At 34.5% G+C, this 21145-nt stretch overlaps 1 protein-coding gene and 1 non-coding gene across 7 annotated transcripts in view; one reads left to right on the top strand and one right to left on the bottom strand.

Annotated features, from left to right (window-relative positions):
* LOC123684381 (neurobeachin) overlaps positions 1–21145 on the top strand; it is a 372530-nt gene that overhangs the window by 256273 nt on the left and 95112 nt on the right. The gene's annotated exons all lie outside the window — the stretch shown is intronic.
* Positions 17843–17915, bottom strand: Trnaf-gaa. Its single transcript has one exon. It is a non-coding gene; the product is annotated as a tRNA-Phe (tRNA).

A 21145-nucleotide genomic window follows, 5' to 3' on the forward strand; every position in this document is an offset into this window, starting at 1 on the left:
ATTTGAACACTTTTTCTCGTTGTGTGCAACAAAAATACGAAGATTTCTTTCTCGGAGATTTTTGGCCACATTTGGCTGAAGTTCTGTGCAAACACATATGGAATAGAAAAATTGAATCATTCAATTCAACTTCGTATCTACTTAATCGGAATGCAAAATAAGATTTTTCCCGAAAAATTTGTGTCCATGTAATGAATAATTCCACCCTTTCTGATCAATCTATGAGAAGTCTCCCACTTCCACATTTACTCATCCAAAAAACAGACCAAGCCATGTAACCGATTCCACAGCGAGATTCCTAGAAAATTGTGTCTGTTCATGTGTGAATAAATTTTCGGTGATGTGGCAACAGCGTTATTTTGCCTATGGTATTTCTTGTCCGGTAACAACAACGGTAAAACAATAAAAGACGATGGGCTAGCCTGGACCACGGACTGGGTGTGTGTCCCCCGGAGTGCAGTTGCTGGCGCCATCAACGAAGGCGAATATGCCGAGCTAGTGACTTTAGGGCCAACTGTTTTAATGTACAATTTCACCTCGGTTGAAATTGCAAGGAGGAACGAACAGCTCTAGTACATACAGAATCTATGTTGGCATTATATTGTTGCGTTTCTTGAATTAAGAGAAGATTCAACTGAAAATATCTTTTTGAGCGCTCGTTCCCTGAACAGATCGGTCTATCATTACGTCACAATGTCTGCATTTTCGAATTTTGAGCCGGGTATAGTCCCAAACGATAATAATCGAACGGAAAACTTGAAATTTTCTGGGTAGGTCTGGACGAAGTCGTTTTTTTCCTGATTATACCAAAACAACTACTGTGATTGAACTAGAACTAAAAAAAAATCGTATAGAATATCGTAATAGAAATACTCATTATTTCAGTGACAACAGATTCGACCGTGTTGAGAATGTTGTGATTTTACGTGTAGACTTGAAATAAAAAGTTTAAGCTTCGTACAAAATTTCGGAACGATAGAAAATTCAAGTGAGGGGAATATTTATGCCAGATTCCAGGAGGATTGTTTTACAAATTCATTTTTAGCTAAACAGACCTTTTTAAGTAATAATCCTGAAACACGTCGATTTTTGATTTTAAATTACCGTATTTTAAAATAATAATCTAATATACAGAGTAAATTAATTTTGAGTAATGCCGTCACCGTCATTTTTTTAAATGGAACACCACCATTTTGTCTCAATTTTCCGATTACTCTAGATGAGCTGATTCCAAAAATGTATCACATGTTGATTCCAATTGGTACAATAGTTTTGTGTGTGCTCATAAAGTAAGGCGTAACATTCTTCATTAGTTAAATTTACAATATTATCAAAAATAGTTATTGTCTAGCGGCAATTGGTTTGAATGTAACACCCTGTAGTTTGTTACATTTTTAGATCAATAAAAATGTATAATAATAAGAAATAATTTCTTTCATATTCTGTCTGCTAGACAACAAGTACCAAACATGTTTGGAAACAGCTCATTTTTATTAATCTAAAAATGTAGAAAACTACAGGGTGTTACATTCAAACCAATTGCCGCTAGATAATAAGTATTTTTGATAATATTGTTAATTTAACTAATAAAGAATGTTACTCGTTACTTTATGAGCACACACAAAACTATTGTATTTTTATCCATCCTGTACCAATTGGAATCAACAAGTGATACATTTTTGGAATCAGCTCAGCTAGAGTAATCGGAAGATTGAGACAAAATAAGGTGGTGTTCCATAAAAAAAATGACGGTGACGTCATTACTCGGAAATAATTCACCCTGTATATTAGATTATTATTTTAAAATACGGTAAATTAAAATCAAAAATCGACGTGTTTCAGGATTATTTCTTAAAATGGTCTTTTCAGCTGAAAATGAATTTGTTCCATACTTTACGGACACAGTGTATAATATATTAAAGCAGTCAGGTGGTCTCCAATAGGCGTATGAATGAGCGAGAGCTCCAAAGCTCCTGACACCAAGTCAGTGTTCTTCTCGTTTTACGAAGTCTGTTGACGATATTATTGTCCAGATGTATATTTAATTCAGTTTTATGAAAAACAACGATTAGAGCTCTTAGGTTATATTATTCACACAATAATCGACTTGAGATTCAATAAATCTTTATGTATTCGTTACGTATCAATAAAATTCTTCTTTTTTTTCAGGTAAGAAACAACTCCAATTTTATGATTGCACTAGTCCAATGAGGTAGGTAAGTTTATTGTTGAAAACTGTCAAATATAATAATATTATATATACAGAATTTAGAATTTACCCAATAACAATTATTGCAGAAATGCGATGTGTAGAATTGAAATACTCTTTTCGAAAATTTTTTGATAGTTGTTCGCAGTAGATTGAATTAGAATGAAGGAAGCAATAATACTCCTATGATAACTCCAATATTTTCGTATTTTCCAAACACAATAAACAATTTTATGAACATAAGCATCTTGATTACCGCTGATCGAAATTTTAATATTGAAACAATTTTCCGAAAGAGGTATACGTTTATTAGTTCAAGTGAATGAAAACTGATAGAAACCACAATTTAATACTGTTTTATCGCCTGTTTTAATGTTTATTGATCTGCGAAATATCTTCTGCCCACCAACTCACGTGTAGGTTTATCAGACAACTACCATAAAAATATTATTTATGACCACATTTTGAATAATTCCTCACTGGCCTCTTACAGGTGCACTTAAGTACGTTGTACGCCAGTATAAATAATACCAAACTTGTTGTTGATGGTATCTGCTGTTTTCCATATATTTCATTATGATGGATTATATTCTGCATTGTGTTCAACGTACGTACGGACATCAGGTAATAAATGGAGGAGGTAGTAGTAACATTATTTTTACGACTTGTCGGTGTAGGATCGAGATGATGGACCAGTGATTTTTCAATCGCGAAGATCGGGATATATGAGAATCTCTGCAAGCTATTAACCTGCAAAAGAATGCAACAATTTTTCTTCAAGACTTTTCAGTCGCCACTGATCTCGAATCCGTCCTCAAAATTCAAGTTATATTCGTCCGGCCGGACGTAAACACGATAACTCTCGAACATAAAACCTAGAAACTTGAAATTTCCACGGCAGGTTCATTCATGAGCAATTGGGGGTTCAAAATCACTAAAAAAATTTCCATTTGGATGGAAAATATCAATTTTGACCTTGAAGTTCAAGAAGATATCGAAAAAACAATAGCCAATATCCATGAAATCCGTGATCCTGTTCGTATTTCAAGGATGTAAAATAACAATTTCAAGCCCCGTGAAAAAATTCGTGTTGTGATATCAGAACCATAAAAGTTAGAGCAGTATATCGAAAAATCTAAGAGCCAGTTGCACCATTTACCCAAACATTGATTAAAAATTTAAACATTGATTACTCTTTGATTTCTTGAGAGAAATCAGCAGTTTAAATTTTAATCAATGTTAAGGCAAATGGTGCAACTGGCCATAATACTTCCACAACAATTGATCCAACCGAGTTGACATTCAAAGTATTTATTTATTTATATCCTAACAGACCATAAAAGTCTCATTACTAGGATAAGTATAGATGTTCACTAACAATTTCAAGTTTGAAGCAAAGTATTTTGCTCGCCGCTTCACGAGAATCATAGAGAATTCAAACATACTTTACCTTTGTTTTCTAGTTATCAGGCATTTGTGAATGACGGCGATGTTTCATCGCTGATTTTTTCACTCAGTGACCCCTGCCAATTACACCTTCTTATTTGTTCAAATATTCCTGACATCAGGGCTTTCCTCACTTTTATTCTATTCTGTTTTATATTCCTTCGAAATGCGATATCAGCAACATGGCTTTCGACCGGACAACTTTTCAATTTCCAGGGCATAAGTTGCAAACTTCCATGGGGCACTATACGATACTGGTAATGAGGCAGATGCAATGTTCGTGCCTTAGGGGCCGACGGCCAACGAGCAAAATATAATACCAGACTATTATTTAGTGATCATCGATAAATCATTCTCTGTAGGTACACTATGAGCAAAAGAAATTACATATATTGTATGAATAATAGTATCCTTAAGTAATTGGAATCGCGAGGAGATATAGCGAAGTCATTTCCAACTGGAAGATGTGTTCGAAATGCTCAAAAAAAGCATTAATTCGAGGTGAATTAAAAATTAATCATCATACCACAAAAAATCAATAAGATGATGAATTTTGGTGTATTACGTCGCCAGGGACAATAGAATCGACTATACTGCACCTAGTGATAGAAAGCGTCTCAAACTGGAGGCTTTACGAGTAAATTAAAAAAAAAAATTCCGTACCTCAATAATCTTCAATTTTATAAGAAGTTTTCGAATCCGTTTTCCTTCAAAACGGTGCATCAAGTCGGAAACAGGAAAGTGTCGGATGTATTCACTAATTCTTCTTCAATAACAGACTAGGGATTCACGTCTTGGCTTGATTTCAAGTCAAGCTCAAGTCAAGTAGTAGTTTTTCAATCTCAAGTCAAGTCAAGTGTTTATTTTTCAAGTACTTGAATCATATCAAGCTACTTCATTTGAAGAATGATGAAATGAGAAGGAACCTTGCAAAAACACTCCTATTTATTAAAATTCATAAAAGAACCGAAAATATCAACTTTTAAAATAGACCCATTCATAACAAAATGAAGAATAATAAAAAAATTAAACTTCTTAATAGCGAGAAACCTCCAGGCTTTGCTTAATTTCATAATTTTCCATCCAGGATCTAAGACACATGAGGTATCTTATAGATTTGTCGCCTAACCTATTGTGGTTTTTTGAAACAGTAAGAGGAAAATTGTTTTTCAACGGAGTTGAAGATGCTGTCCTTAAAAAAAGTCCTTGGCCATTTTGGCCAATTGTGGAAAGATATTTCTGAAACTACCAAAATATACCAATAGATTTCATAGAAATGTGAGAAAACTACTAATAAAGTCACACTGGCGAATGCTTCAGTCTCTCGGCGCTCGATGATTCCCCTTATTTAGTCTAAGCGCACACGAGATTGCAGAAATATATGCCGTGCGACGCGTGCATATCAAGATCAAGTATTATCGAGTAGCTTGATATCAAGTGAAGCAATCTTTCTAATATATAAAATTCTTCTGTCACGGGGTGCGTAATCGAACTCCTCCGAAACGGCTCGACCGATTTTCGTGATCCTTAGCGAGGATATTAGTCAGGGGGGAGAATCGAACAACATCTATTTCTCATCCCTCTAAATGTTAAGGGTGGTCCACCCCTTAATTTTTTTTTTTATTTTCTAGACAAAATTTTTTGTTTTTAATTTTTTTATGATACATCATACAAAAATACATGCAACCCTTAATTTTCACCCCTCTACGATCAACCCTTATTTTTTATTTGGTAATTAAAAAGTTTTGAATCCCTTTTTTCCTTGGTCACGGCATCACGCGTGAATGGCTGGACCGATTTCACTAATTTTTTTTTGTTGTATTTGCTATTATTAGGAGAATGTTCTTATGTAAGAAAAAAATACGAAAGTTGCATAATTCACGTAGTTGACATTGAAACAAAGAAACGTAGTTTATAATGTTTATATGCTCTTTGCAACTACATCGGTCAGAGCCGCCTCCAGGCGTGGTCGGCAGAGACCTTGACTGCGGCACCGAAGGTCCGGGTTCGATACTCAGTGAGGGCATAGATGTTTAGTGGTTGTTCAAGTCTTTGAGAAAAAATAAAAATTGTATGTTGACATAAAGATGATTGCGAGTGTGAATTATATGTAATACATGTGGAAAAATTAGGAGAAATCGAACAAATTTGTGACTGGGTACACATAACCAAAAGTTGCGCCCAACAAGCGAGTAAGATGAATGAATGAATATCGGACAGAGTTGATCTGTGGTAGCGCATGGATGTTTAGTGGTTGTTCAAGTCTTTGAGAAAAAATAAAAATTGTATGTGGACATAAGGATGAATGCGAGTCTGAATTATATGTAATACAAAATTAGGAGAAACCCAACAAATTTGAGACTGGGTACATAACAAAAGGTTGAGCCTAACAAGCGAGAAAAAATGAATGAATGAATATCGGTCGGAGTTGGTCTGTGGTAGGGCATCGATGTTTAGTGGTTGTTCAAGTCTTTGAGAAAAAATAAAAATCAAAAAACAAAATAGAAGTGTTGTGTTCAACCCCTATAGAGCTGCATTTAATTATAACAAAGAAATTGACTACAGTACACTGCATATCGTTGCTATTGGAACAATGAACGGGGTTTTTCAATATTGCAAGGCATTTAAATTTAAAAATGAAATCTTGAAAATTCATGTTTTTCACATGGCCAGTTAAATGTCGCCTGTTCCCGTGTCGAAATACCAACAACACTATTTATATACGCTCCAGAAAATAAAACTAAGAATATTGTGCATCATAAAACATAAGAATAATAAACACTTTGTTCTTAGAATAATTTTGATTTATTAATATTCCAACAGCAATACTTAATAAAGAAATTAACTTGATGCAGATAAAAAAGTAACAGATATTTCTTGATTATAGGGCGGTACGAAGTTCGCCGGGTCAGCTAGTAAATATCTAAAATCAAGTCAATTAAGCTCAAGTATGTAATTTTTCACGAGCTTGATTTTTGAGTCAAGTTGTTGGTTAAAATGTCAAGCTACTTGGCTTGATGAATCCCTATTACAGGCAGAACAAAAGCGCCCTGTATATGCGAAATAATTTCATGAGCAACGACATTGCCCATTTCACGTTTCCTAAATCCCATAACCCTGGCAGGTGGCTTCGAAATGAAGTTATTTCACACTTGACTAGAGCGCGTTGGTTCGCGTAGATGAAGTCGCAGCATCCCCCTTGACATTGTGCATTATTATAGAAAACAAATCACCGGAGTCCCGAGAGGAGTCGTGTGTCCCATTAGAGTTCATCACCACGCTTCGGTGAGCCCTGATTACAACAGGATTTACTTGCGGCAGAGTAATCCCGGAATAACGAATGGGGAGTCTGGCCAACGGCCGGAGAAAATATTACTGCCTTTTTTTTTGAGATTTTCATGAATTTATAGAGGGGAAGTATATTGAATTCGTGTAGTTAATGTGGAAAAGATGTGGTGGATTTTTGGATTGAGTTAACCTCGCTCTTGTCCACGGCTTGTTAAAATTTTGCAAAAACTCCCTTGAAGGGATTGTAAATTATTTTTATCGCATCTCAAGCACTGACTTGTAGTCAGGAGTTGCTGTAAGCATGTCCCCAACATGGTTAGATTACCTTTTCGGATTGTGATATATTTTCAAATCCACAATTTTACTATATCGTTATGAATGTATATCATATTGAATGAAATATATTTATTTGGTGGTTCCCGATCACATGTACAAATTTGAATATTTGGAATCTGATATTTTTCCTATTTTGTCGAATTTATAATATGCAGAATACTCTTTATTTTCTGTATCTACCTGCTGAAATCTAAGGTTTGGCAACTTTTGCTCTCCTAGTGTCATCGGTTGTTTCACGTCATTTGGTGCGCTTGAAATTTGTTTTCTGAATTTCTAATATATTTAGGAATTCTTTTCAATATATTTTGAGTTGATATGAAACGTTGATTCACTATGGGACATAAAAAGTGCTTTCTTTGTGAAGAACTCGCGAATTGAGTGAAATATCGTATCACTGATATGTGTTCACTTCCTCGCGCTTCATGTCAAATTTGATAGTTCATGTTGGGAACAAAATTTGCTCACTGAAAATGAGTTATTCTCCTTCTATCTATGTTTGTTACTCTGAGATGTTGATATTTGTTGATTGTAATTTTTTTTTATGAAATTACGCTTGAATTTTCTTACTGTTCTTTATCAACCAAGTAATTCATTTCTGCTTGTCATTTCTTAAATTTTCAAAGTGGCCTGTCATGAAAACAAATAGAAATTACAATGCATGTAGTATTTCGTCACAAGTTGAAGAAAAATATGGAGAATCGACATAAATGAAGAGAAACCAAAACAAAAGTTTTCACACATTCTATAACATAATATTTTGAAACTATTATTTGAATTGATATGGATTATAAGCTGGTTACAAGAAAACAGATAAAAAGTAAAAATACATGGAGCTGAAGAAATAAATATTAAAACAGAGAAATACTGGGCCGAATAAGTGTAGATAGACAGTATAAAAAAGATGAAAAGCTCAATTACTGAAATATATTAACTAACTTATGCTCAATTATATTCATTATTTTTCTGCTGACAATTTATTTATTTATTTATTTATTTATTTATTTTCACCATAAAATGCTGAAAATTTATTTGAACAATAAAGAATCAGGTCGTTTCATTTCCAAATTGTCCCCTTTGAACTAATATCGAACCTGTTCACACTAATTTTCCTGGGACGTTTACACCTCAACGAGACTCTTTAATCTACTAATTATCCAAAGGATGGACATATTTCTAAAACCCAATCATCGTTATCCAATGGCGTCGTAAAAATTATCGGAATCGTCTAAACAAAAGGGCAGCATATGTCGAACACCTCACAACAGTTGTTCCTCATTTTTTCAAAAGCAACAGGATATTTTGATTGCCTCGAGAGGATATATAAAGTAGACGCGAGGGAGAGAAGTGACAACGTTTACGAACGATCGTCACATAACAGACGCTACGTAGCGGTACGTGCTGCGATATTATAATAATCGATACTTTTCAAAAATTCGAAACAGAAGTTGGTTTTGAAATGAGTGATTTTTTTCAATCGAATTCACACAGAAAATATGATCTTTCCGCTTTTTTTTGCATGAAATTTGATACGAAAATTAATTAATTAATTGAAAATTAATTAGGGATTCACGGCTTGGATTGATTTTCAAGCTACTTTGCTTGACATTGACTAGATTTCAAGTTGAACTCAAGTCAAGTAGTATTTTTTCAATCTAAAGTCAATTCAAGTATTCATTTATCAAGCTACTTGGTTTTTAGCAGTTTTATTGTGTAGTGTAGTGTCACATCAATAAAAAAATGATGAAATGAGGAGGAACCTTGCAAAAACACTTCTATTTATTAAACTTATTGTATAAAAGGACCGAAAATATTCCCTTTTTTTTAATGAAAACTTAACTTAAATCACTATAAGTCATAACAAAATAAAAAATAATGCAAAAATAAAGTTTCTTGATATTAAGAAACCTCCAGGCTCTGTTTGATTTCATAATTTTCCATCCAGGATCTAAGACACATGAGGCATCTTATAGATTTGTCGCTTACCTATTGGGTTTTTTGTAACTGTAAGAGCAGCTCTGGAAAATTGCCTTTCAACAGGAGCTGAAGATGCTGGCGTTGATAAAAAATCCTTGACCATTTTGGTCAAGTTTTGAAAGATATTTCTGAAACTACCGAAATCTATCGATAGATTTCATAGAAATGCGAGAAAACTACAAATAAAGTCACACTGGCAAATGCTTCAGTCTCTCGGCACTTGAGGAATCCCCTTATTTAGTCTAAGCGCACGAGATTGCAGAAATATATGTCGTGCGATGCGTGCATATCAAGCTCAAGTAATATCAAGTAACTTGATATCAATTCAAGCAATAAATATCTAAAATCAAGTCAAGCCAAGCTCCAGTATGTAATTTTACTTGAGCTTGATTTTCAAGTCAAGTAGTTGGTTAAAATGTCAAGCTACTTGGCTTGGAGAATTTCTAGAGAGACGGCATAATTCCTTTTAGCTCAAGAAAAACATAAATTCGTAAGGAAAAACAAGAAACAAATTATAGGAAATCTTCTCTAGATTAATATATTATATATAACTGTTTTTATAATTAAATTAGTCGGAGAAGAAGTTAGCAAAAATCCGATTTTGGGCGTCATTTATCCAAGATTACAGTGCGAGCGGCGAAGATACGAGGTTGCAGAGTTGAAATTCGGGAAGATCATATGTTAAATATGTTAAAATCATCAATTTTCAAAACTTTCCAAGTAACCCCAATTTTTCGCATTCCTAACTGGACACTGTACACTATTCGTGTACTTGTTATTGCATATGACGATAATCCTTTTTATCGGTAGTTTTATGAACAGCTTTTTTCGATAATTTGATATATTGTAGGAGAAAGTTATAAACCACTGTGCAAAATTTACAGTGTTTCCATAAGAACAGACCTTCTGTCTCCTTTCCAATAAGCAAGACGTATTTCCTCCAATCTTCAGATTCTTCCAACCGTGTGTGCACAAACCAGGTGAACGACGCCCATCCGTCCCAGTAGTTTAGAGGGAGCACTTAGCGGTAATGTAATGTTTTGTCTGCTTCAGTGTCCCTCGGGACGCCAAACACCGTGAGCAAAGGAGGAGGGTGAGCGGGCAACCGGCGCTTCCTCTGACAGCCACAATAAATCTCTCGGTCCAAAATGCGCCGCCACCCCCGGTTTCTCCACCGTGATCGCAACCCCCGAAACATCAATCCGGCGGTAATCAAATTTGGATTAATTTTCGCCGTGCAGGTTCCGAGGGGTGGTCACCCCAGCTTTCGGTTCGATTCATAGCGAAAGCTGAGTGTATTGATAGAATATTTAAAAAAAAATTCATTATACTCGTATCTAACCGAAAATATCTGTCATATCTATGATTCGATTTTGAAATATCCTTTTTGGCTTTTAGCGCATGAAGACACTAAATCAGAGTACCAGACAGATTTTTCCGATTCCTAATTTCAATTGCCTCAAAAATGACTTAACTCAGCATGAATAGGTACGAGAAATATATGACCAAATTGCAATATATCAATCAATACGACGATCTATCTGTAGCAGTTCTAGGAAATAGTATATTCTATACCAAGTTACAGAATGGGCTCCTATTCCAACAAGAAATTGAAATTGCCTCCTGCAACGAGTATTAGACGATATTTTCTCTATTTCAATCAAGTTTTGTCAAATATTGTTGAAATTCAATGAAAAATTCAGATTATACATCCTAGTGACTTTTGTATTGTATGTTGTCAGTTGGTGTGACTGTTACGAAAATTGACAGATTACGGAATTTGAATCGTACGTTTTGAATTTTGAAATACTTTATGAATACGCATTGAATTCGTGAATTATGTCTGACGAAATCGATTTAACACCACCAGAATTAAAAGGAATTGCGAATAATGTTGCAAATCATATTACTATATCCAAATTATATTATATTGAAAATTGACGTGTGTTGAAATTTGATAGGATTAGAAGCCAGTGTAAACAACCACAAAACGAAAAATATAACTGAAAACAATGCTGTAATGAGCTCATTACTGCACTGTTTTTGATACTATAACAAACTCATTACGATACTGAAATAGAGAATAATAATTTACGTAACAAGTCCGGAAAATAGGGTTTTTTTGGACGAATAGACAAAATTCCAGGACGAGCGTAAGCGAGTCCTTGAAGTCTGTGAGTCCAAAAAAACTATTTTCGGGCGTGTTGCGTACAATATTTTTTCGGCAACCATGTAAAATAACACTATCGCTGGTGCTTTCCATATTTTATTGCGATTGCGATAAAAAAAAACATGCAAATTTTTGACAACTTATTTCATATGAACTGTCAGCCGTTATCTCGGTTGCTATGGATTCTATGATTCTTTTCCGGCCTAGTCCGGGAAGTACGTACTTTCCGGACTAGGCCGGGAAATGCTACTTTCTCAGAGAAAAAGCGTCCGGAAAGTGAGCACTTCCCGGACGGTTGCCGAAAAATATAATTTCAAAGGACCTCATTTAAGGCCGTTTAGAATTTTATTTTCCACAATTGTTATGAAAAATAGCCTATATTTCAAAGCTTACTGGATCTCTTATTATGAATTTTGCTCCTAAACGAACCTAGCCGCAGCATTCTTGATCTTGATCTGATCCTACCCTGAAATTTTCAACTAGAAAAATTCTGTGGGGATCAATTTTGGTGGCCATTCATGGAAAATCCGTTGCATAGCTACGGATCAGAATCATTGGCATAACTAGACTTTACTCCCATTTTTATAAACCAAAATCTTTCAATTTTTTATAAATTTTAGCTCTCGAGCTAAAATCTAATACTTTTTCCCCTTGTATAATAAATAACTATTTTTCACGCTGTTTTCAAAAAATGAAACTGAAATTCACACAGAATCGTAAGAAAAAATCAAGTTCAATATGAATCTTTATCGAAAATGCTCGCGTGCCGATTTCAACAAGGTGAACGCATCTCCGAAAGAATCGAGAATAGGCGGTGCAAGACATGAAATTCAACAATCGTATACATGTTTTATGGCTGAGACGGAGCCTTGGATCTTGCCGATGAAGGACCTACGCCCATATCACTAATTGATAGGTCGGCAATTAGGAGAGGTACACCTCTTTCAAACTTATCGTGATATATAACAAGGGGGCCAATTTGGAATGCAACTATTCCAGAACTTATTTCTTAATGAATTTTTTAATTGTTGATTTTTCCCCACATCCTGATATGAGGTAGGTAATAGATGGTGCTTATTAGACGAAATAGATTGGTTGAATTGATTTTTTATGAGGAGAAAGTCCTCGAATTCAATAAATTAATTTTCAGGCTAAATTTTCATCCACACAATATCAGAGAAATGAAGCAAATATTGAGCAAACATACTCAATGAGTAGGGCATCTAATCTTTATCATATAAACAACAATCATCCAGAGGAAAGTTGAACCAAATAAAAAAATCCCTCCTGAAAGATAAGAACAAACATAAATTCATTTATTAAATTAATTTGTTCGTTGGTCGATTGGGTTATTCACGCATGAATCAACAAGAGCTCAAAATCTCCGGCCCCGCTTCAGTTCTTTCCTCATTTTGATCAAAGTGTTTTTCTACTTCTAAACGTAGAATTTTACTCCATCGCATCTGTAGTTTTAACATTATAAGGAGAACAAAATTTCGAATGGCCTTATTTACGGAACTTTTGTTTGAATTTTGCCCATGAACGAACTCATGAAGTAATAAACATAGATGGAGGGAGTATACGCAATTTTACACGTCCCCAACATGGTTAGATTATACGTTGTCGGATTGTGATATATTTTGAAATCCACAATTTCACTATATGAATGTATATTATATTGAATGAAATATATTTATTTGAGTGATTCCCTTTTAAATAAGCAAATTTGAATATTTGAAATCCGATATTTTTCCTAATTGTCGAATTTATAATAAGCAGAATATTTATTATTTTCTGTATCTACCTGCTGAAACTTGGCAACTTTTGCTCTCCTAGTGTCATCGGTTGTTTCACGTCGTTTGGCGCGCTTGAAGTTTGTTTTCTGAATTTGTGATATATTTAGGTATTTATCTAAATTTATTTCGAGTTAATATGAAAAAGTTGATTCACTATGGGACATAAGAAGTGCGTTCTTTGTGGAGAAACTCGCAATTGAATGAAATATCGTATCACTGATATGTTTTCATTTCCGCGCGCTTCATGTCAAATTTGATGATTCATGTTGGCGAAAAAAAAATTTGTTTACTGAAAATTACATAATATATGCTCCCTTTATTGATGTTTATTACTCTGAGAACGAACTCAATTGCAGCATTCGAGATTCAAACCTACCCTGAAAATTGCAAGTTTCTAGGATTCCCCTTCGAACGTTAGAGAAATGATGAAGCGATCTTTTCAGGAAAAGAATTCTCAAAATAATGCAATGGTTTAATACTTTTGTATATACAAAATCGATTAGTTAAAAATTCTGTTATACAACCAATGTTCATATTAATAAAACGTCGACAATGACTTTCTATGGCATCAATTCTAAGCATTCCTGCCTTCACCTGTCAACTCACTCCAAAACGAACAATCCATTTGTCAATGTACTCCTTAACCTCACATAATTCTTAGTCGAGAGGCCGACGAGATATCCCTAACGAACCCAATTATTTTTATCGTGGACTACGTACAAACGTAAAACGATCTCGAGCAATCATCGAACTGCCCCTAGTTGTACAATTGAAATCATTATGTACTTCCAAACGGAATGAATTATTCGAGCTATTATAATCTGCAAGAAACGTCCGTAATATAGCACTTTATATGCAAGTTTCAAACTGCAACAGTCGGTGTTCTCCTGTTTCCTTTCTCTTCTATGCTACGACTAGTTCTCGATGGCACTGCGAACATATGGTATATTATCTGGTTGATTTGTTAACGTAATAGAGAGATTATTCATGGGAAAACTTGAACATAAAACGGACGCTGAGATGTGTTTAGCATTCGTTGATGACTTCCTTGATGCATTCGTCATAGGAATATATGTATAGAAAATGTTTGGGGAGAGTCGATTTCAATTTCAAATTCAGCTATTAGAAGTTACATAGTTCTCTTGGTAGGAGAAAAGCACGAAAAATTTGTTGAATGTCCGAATCAACTCTGTATGCACTTCTTTCCTTCTCTAGTCACTTTCATTCAAGTTGCTCCTTAAGTTCCAAGATTGGTATTCATCTATAGTTACTTTTAATACAAGTGCATATTATATTTCTATTTTTCTACGAGTTCAAAATTCAAAAACGAGCCACGAAGTGGTGAGTTCAGTGATTTTATAAAGTGATTTATAAAGAACAGTAAGAAGATTCAAGCGAAATTTCATGAAAAAATTACAATCAATGGATACGAATGTTAACATCTCAGAGTAATAAACATAGTCAGCAAATTTTGTCCCCAACATGAACTATCAAATTTGACATGAAGCGCGCGGCAATGAATACATATCAGTGATACTATATTTTACTCAATTCGCGAGTTTTCCACAAAGAACGTACTTCTTATGTCCCATAGTGAATAAACGATTCATATTAACTCAAAATATATTGAAATAAATACCTAAATATATCAGAAATTCCGAAAACAAATTTTAAGCGCGCCAAATGACGTGAAACAGCCGATGACACTATGAGAGCAAAAGTTGCCAAACCTTGGATTTCTGCAGGTAGATACAGAAAATAATAAATATTCTGCTTATTATAAATTCGACAATTAGGAAAAATATCGGATTTCAAATATTCAAATTTGCTTATTTAAAAGGGAATCACTCAAATAAATATATTTCATTCAATATAATATACATTCATTACGAAATAGTAAAATTGTGGATTTGAACATATATCACAATCCGACAACGTAATCTAACCATGTTGGGGACATGTAAAAATTTCGTATACTCCCCTGTTCATTACTCTATGGTTCAATCTGATCATGTAATAATCCACTCAAAGCTACAACCAAGTACACAAAATGCATGAAATGATCTACACGTAGGTATATACAAGTTATTTCAAAGTTGAAAAACGTTATACACATTTCCAATAATATTACCACTTCTCAATACTTCGAATTCGTATCGGCTTATTGAAAATCCATCGATATCACCCGATTGAAAGCGTCTTATAATTTTCCTGGCTTCTATATCTCTACTCTAATAAGCGTTTGGTAAAAGATAATATTTCCCTTACTTAAATACTGTGAATAGTTAATCGTGAATCGTGATTTTGTGATAGTATAACAGATTAGTGACCAGATACTCAGTACTTCATTGTGATTGTGTTTTTTTGGAAGTATAAATAGACGCAAAACTAGCGGAATTTGGACTTTCTTCACAAAGGTTGATGGAAATTATGCTACCTGTAATTCATGCAAAATTAAATTCTCCTTTCTATTTATCCTGAGGGGTTTTGTTCTTCTAATAGTGATGAGCGATATCGTGGTTTTAAAATCATGTTGTTAATCGCGACCGTGATTTTCCTATATCAGTGATTTTCAACCGTGATTTGATCACGGTTTGAAAATAATTTCGGATATACCTGACTAAGGCTTTAGTTTCAAGAATTGATGAAAATCGAAGAAATTTTTGATTTGTTTGTACTTATATCGATGATGAAAATATGAATTAATAAATTTAAAAGTTGTAGAACTTTCTACATCCATACATCATAGTTTTATTTACTATGGAATCTTCTCAGCGTATTGAATAACAAGCTGCTCGTAAGTCGTGAGAAGATGAAACAGATAAGCCGTTAACTCATACGTGGATGCACGAAGAATGCAATCCTCCCACAAATCTCACTACCTATTTCATTATATCGGAAATTAGCCGAAATTATCAACAGAGGGAGGGAGACGAATAATGAAATATTATCGCACGATCTCCGGTAATCCGCCCGTGAGTAATAAGAGCTATTTGTAAAGGCCACGGCGAACAATAGACGAACACGAAAAATCCCTTTTCGTATTCACCTTTGTCCAAACAACTGCTTGAACGGGTTGTAATATGAGACGATGGACGTTTATCGTAAGGAACTATCGAAAATGGTCGCTGGCAGGGTGTGCGAGATTGGACGGGAAACTATTATCGAGATTTCGAATTCCTAATAGTCATTATTTATGTTGCGGAGTGTAGTGGGATGAAGAAAAAAATTTTGAGAAATGTGAGGAGATTTTGAGCGCTCGTCCTCGTTCATTCATGCGTCAATTATCATAATTTTTCGAAATCAAATCAAATTTATTCTGATTCCAATTACATTTCTATCAAATGTTGTTTATTAATCACTTAAATTTATCAATTCAATTAATTAAATTTCTATTTTTAATATTCCGATGATGCGGTAAACATGAATATTCACATAAAGCTTAAGATTGATATTTGTTTGTTGAATCTCAACTAGGTCAATATTCTGCTTGAGTTTTCTATCAGAACCAAACTTTGCACGAAGCTGGAAATGACGATTCTACCGGGTGGTACATCCTAGGGCGGATCTCATTTTGAGGGAGGAAATGAATATATTTTGAAAATCTTACAGACAAGGTTTTTTCAAGTAGACATATTGGCTACCTCTATGCAGAAAAAAAATTAAACTCGGGATTTTACAGACTATTTTTATTAGGTTGTCATGCACCTAGACCTCATAGTTTTCCAGCAAGTTTTTGGCCATTTTTTGTAGGTAATAAATTATGATCAGTCTGTAAAGTACCGAATTGAAAATTTTTTCTGAAGAGAAGTAGAATTTTCAACTCGCTGAGAAAACTATAAGGAATTTTTACGGTCAATAAGATATAAAAATACAGGTTGTGTTGTTTGAAATAAGAATAGTGTATTCAAAAACAAGTTGCAGAATGGGCTCCTATTCCAACACGAATGAGAATTTGGAATTGCCTTCTGCAACGAGTATTAGACGATATTTTCTCTATTTCAGTCAAGTTTTATGAAATATTGTCGAAATTCAATGAAAAATTCAGATTATACATCCTAGTGACTTCTGTATTGGATCTTGACAATCGGTGTGACTGTTACGACAATTGACAGATTACAGAATTTAGATTTGAATAATACTTTTCGAATTTTGAAATAATTTATAATTACGCATCAAAATCGTGAATTATGCCTGACGAAATTGATTTAACACCATCAGAATTAAGAGTAATTGCGAATAATGTTGCAAATCATTCCATTGTATTCAAATTATATTGACAATTACCGTGTGTTGAAATTTAATCGGAAGTCAGTGTAGACAACCACAAAACGAAAAATATAACTGAAAACAATGCTGTAATGAATTCATTAGTACTGTAATGAACTCATTACTATACTGAAATAGAAAAAGTTTATTTGGCAGAATTATTTGTAGTAAATGAAAATAATTTCAAATTGTGCTTTTAACTACCCTATACAAGACACCAAAAAAGATTTTCAAAATATCTTAATTTACTTCCTCAAAATGAGATCCGTGTCTGGGGTTGGCCACCAGGTATATAGGGTGATTTATTAGCTCACTGGCAAACTTGGCATTGAAAGAAGTTCATAAAAAAATAATTGCCGAAACCCGGGATCGAACCAGGGACCTTTAGATCTTCAGTCTAACGCTCTCCCAACTGAGCTATTTCGGCTGATTAACTTTAAAGAATTTTTGTGTTTTGACAATATTCGCACATTTGATTTCATTTATATCCCATAACTAAAATTATCTGAAGTTGGAGGAAAAGTCTATAATACACTTCTGTTGGTGGAACCTTGTATATTAAATCATCTGGTTACATGTTTCAACTTTATACTCAACACTTCAAAATGGGATTTTATGAGATTAATATTATCTGAATAACTCAAATTCGTGTAGTTTTTAATCTTTATTTTTTTGTTCATCCACTTCATGAAAATCTTTCCCTGGGACCTTTCAAACCCAAGAAGAACTGGCCCGTGTTCTATCCAAAATTGTTAACTGATCAGGCGCCTCTAGTTTACGATCTGTCTGAGTTCTTTCGATAATAAGGCGCCTATTTGACCCTTCAGCGGTTATTATATCATTGGAATAATTTAAGACACGGACTTGGACCGCATATATCCCAGAAATTAATCTGCTCCACGGCCGGTGAAGACATAAGACCGCCTTTTTATTTTAATTAGGGCCATACTACACCTATTTATGGACGCTTTATATCAATAAACGTCCGAGAAGGGAACTGACCGCAGTAAAAAATAGGAACACGAAACGTTACGGGGGAATTGATTAATGTGTACCCGAAAATTATGGCATTCCGAATGTATAGGTTGTTGTTTTATCGATTTATCGAATTAATTTACAGATGTTCGGCTGAATTTTCAGTCTAAGCTTGATACCTGTTCGAATCTTTTGTTGGTTGATTTTTTTTTTTCAAATGATGATGATTCATTGTAAACACCAAGAAGTTCACAATAAACATAATATTATTCTGTAGTTGAACAACACACTCTGATCCACAAAATCCTTATAAGCGTTTTACGAATCGTTTCGACAACATAAATTCTGAAAAAGTATAAATTTTTTATTGGAATATGATCTATTGAAATTATTCCACCATACAATCAATTTTTCAGGTGATTGTTAGACGGAATGAGATTTTATAATGCTAATCCACAGCCACGTTTTTTTCAGAAAGATATTTATATCTGGTTGGAAATTTTCACAACCACTCCCAGAACAATTTATTCTATTGAACTGAAAAATGTGGATCAATCATCCACTTGGTATGTTTTCAACAAAGTATAGTCTTCATCTTCAACAAAATAATGTACTCAATGTAATAATTATCGGGATCTAATTTTCTTGTACAGATAGGTACTAAGGTGGTGACATGAGTTCTCCTTTTTCTAGGGCGGTCAAATTTGAAGAAAAAAAGAACATTATTCCATTCCAACACTTGGAGAAAAAAATCTTCTAGGACCCTATCTTTTTTTTCGAAATAATGATATAACAGAGAACAGGTCATAGATATCTCGATTACTTCTCAAGTGGTTTTAATTTTCTGCTTTAATATAAAGAAATCTGGGGCTGAGGCTCATGAAATGCTCTCAAATACCTATGATGAGGCCGCTATAAGTGAAAGAAAGTGCCGACAGTGGTTTTAACGCTTCAAGAACGGTGATCTTGACTTCGAAGACCAGCGGTCAAAGAGAGAAGGTTTTCGAAGATACAGAATTGGAGGTAATACTCTTGTCAAACAAAACAAGAATTGCCCGGATCATCGGGAGTGACGCAACAAACCATTTCAAAACGCCCAAAAGTCATGGGAAAGATTCAGAAACAAGGAAATTGGGTGCCGTACGAATTGAAACCGAGAGATGTTGAACGGCGTTTGTTTGCTTGTGAACAGCTGCTTGCAAGGCAAAGACGAAAGGGATTCCAGCATCGCATTATGACTGGAGATGAAAAATGGGTTCGTTGCGATAATCTCAAGCGCAGAAAATCATGCAGAGATCGTTATCGAACGCAATTACTGCGTTTGAGCCGAACATTGAAAGACAAAACGCCGTAATACAACGAAAGACATGATGAAGTGATTTTACAGCATAACAATGCTTGCGAAAGTGGTCAAGACATACTTGAAAACTTTGAAAGTCCTACTCCATCCGCCGTATTCGCCAGACGTTGCTCCCTCGGACTATCACTTGTTTCGATCAATTGCTCACGGCCTGGCGGACCAGCACTTCCGGTCTTATGAAGATGTAAAAAATTGGACTGGTTCGTAGATCGCTTCAAAAGATGACCAGTTTTTTCAACGCGGGATTCGTAAGCTGCCTGAAAAATGGGAGAAAGTAGTGGCCAGCGATGGAGAAAACTTTGAATCATAAACGTATAACCAGTTTTTTGCAATAAAGCCCCTAATTTCGGAAAAAAACGGCGGAAGCAAAGTTGTACGCTTATTGTGGGAAATTTAAAGTTAAAAATTGTAGAAGCGAAATTAACTTTTTCAAAAAACATCATTCAGTTCTCTTGTCCTGAATAAGAGTGAAATATTCAATTATTTATTCATTAATTCCAATTCAATTTCCGTACCAGTAATCAATTCTAGCATATTAAACACTCGAGGATAATTCGTAGAAGGAGCGTAATCCATTATCATGACTTATTTGAAACAGGACTCGACCCCTGGAGTTGATCATTTTAACCCTTGCACTCGACTGAAAGTAATTTATGTAATTCAAAAGCCATAAAATAAATTACGCCGCCTTTTAGTTTCTATGTCGGAGAGTAGAGAGGCCATATTCGGTCTTTTTGCTCGAAAACAAATGATATCTATGTCCGTAATGACCGGCTTTTACCGCTCGATCCTTGGCTTTCGCGTGATTTCCCTTGGGAGCGACTTAGAACTTGAGAAACGGGAATGAGCAGCCGCCGACTTGATCTCTTCAAGTCCCGAAAAGGATGCACCTACCTAGAGTGGGAGTGAGTACGTTTAGGCGCACTGCAATCGAACCACATTCTTCGCTATAATGAATATGAGGAATTATACACAATCATTTTTTACATTATAACTTTTTTTTTGTTACTTCCGATGATAAATTTCAAAATCCTTCATATTCACGAAAAAATTTATAATTCTCTCCTATCATAGAGGACTCTGAATCAATTGCCTGAATGAATACCTATACTTCTAGTTCTAATGCCTCATGTAATTATCAAGAGTCAGAAACTGATGGTTATATACTTCCTGAGCACTCTCATTGGATTGTAGATTTGTAGCCAATTCCCTGCTACAAAATAATAAAAAATAAAATATTTTATACAATAAAAAAACTTATTGTATGAAAGAACCGGAAATATCAACTTTTTTGAAATAGAAACATAAATTAAATCACTATA

The sequence above is a fragment of the Harmonia axyridis genome, chromosome 7 (genome assembly GCF_914767665.1).
Source record: "Harmonia axyridis chromosome 7, icHarAxyr1.1, whole genome shotgun sequence".
Lineage (NCBI taxonomy): Eukaryota > Metazoa > Arthropoda > Insecta > Coleoptera > Coccinellidae > Harmonia > Harmonia axyridis.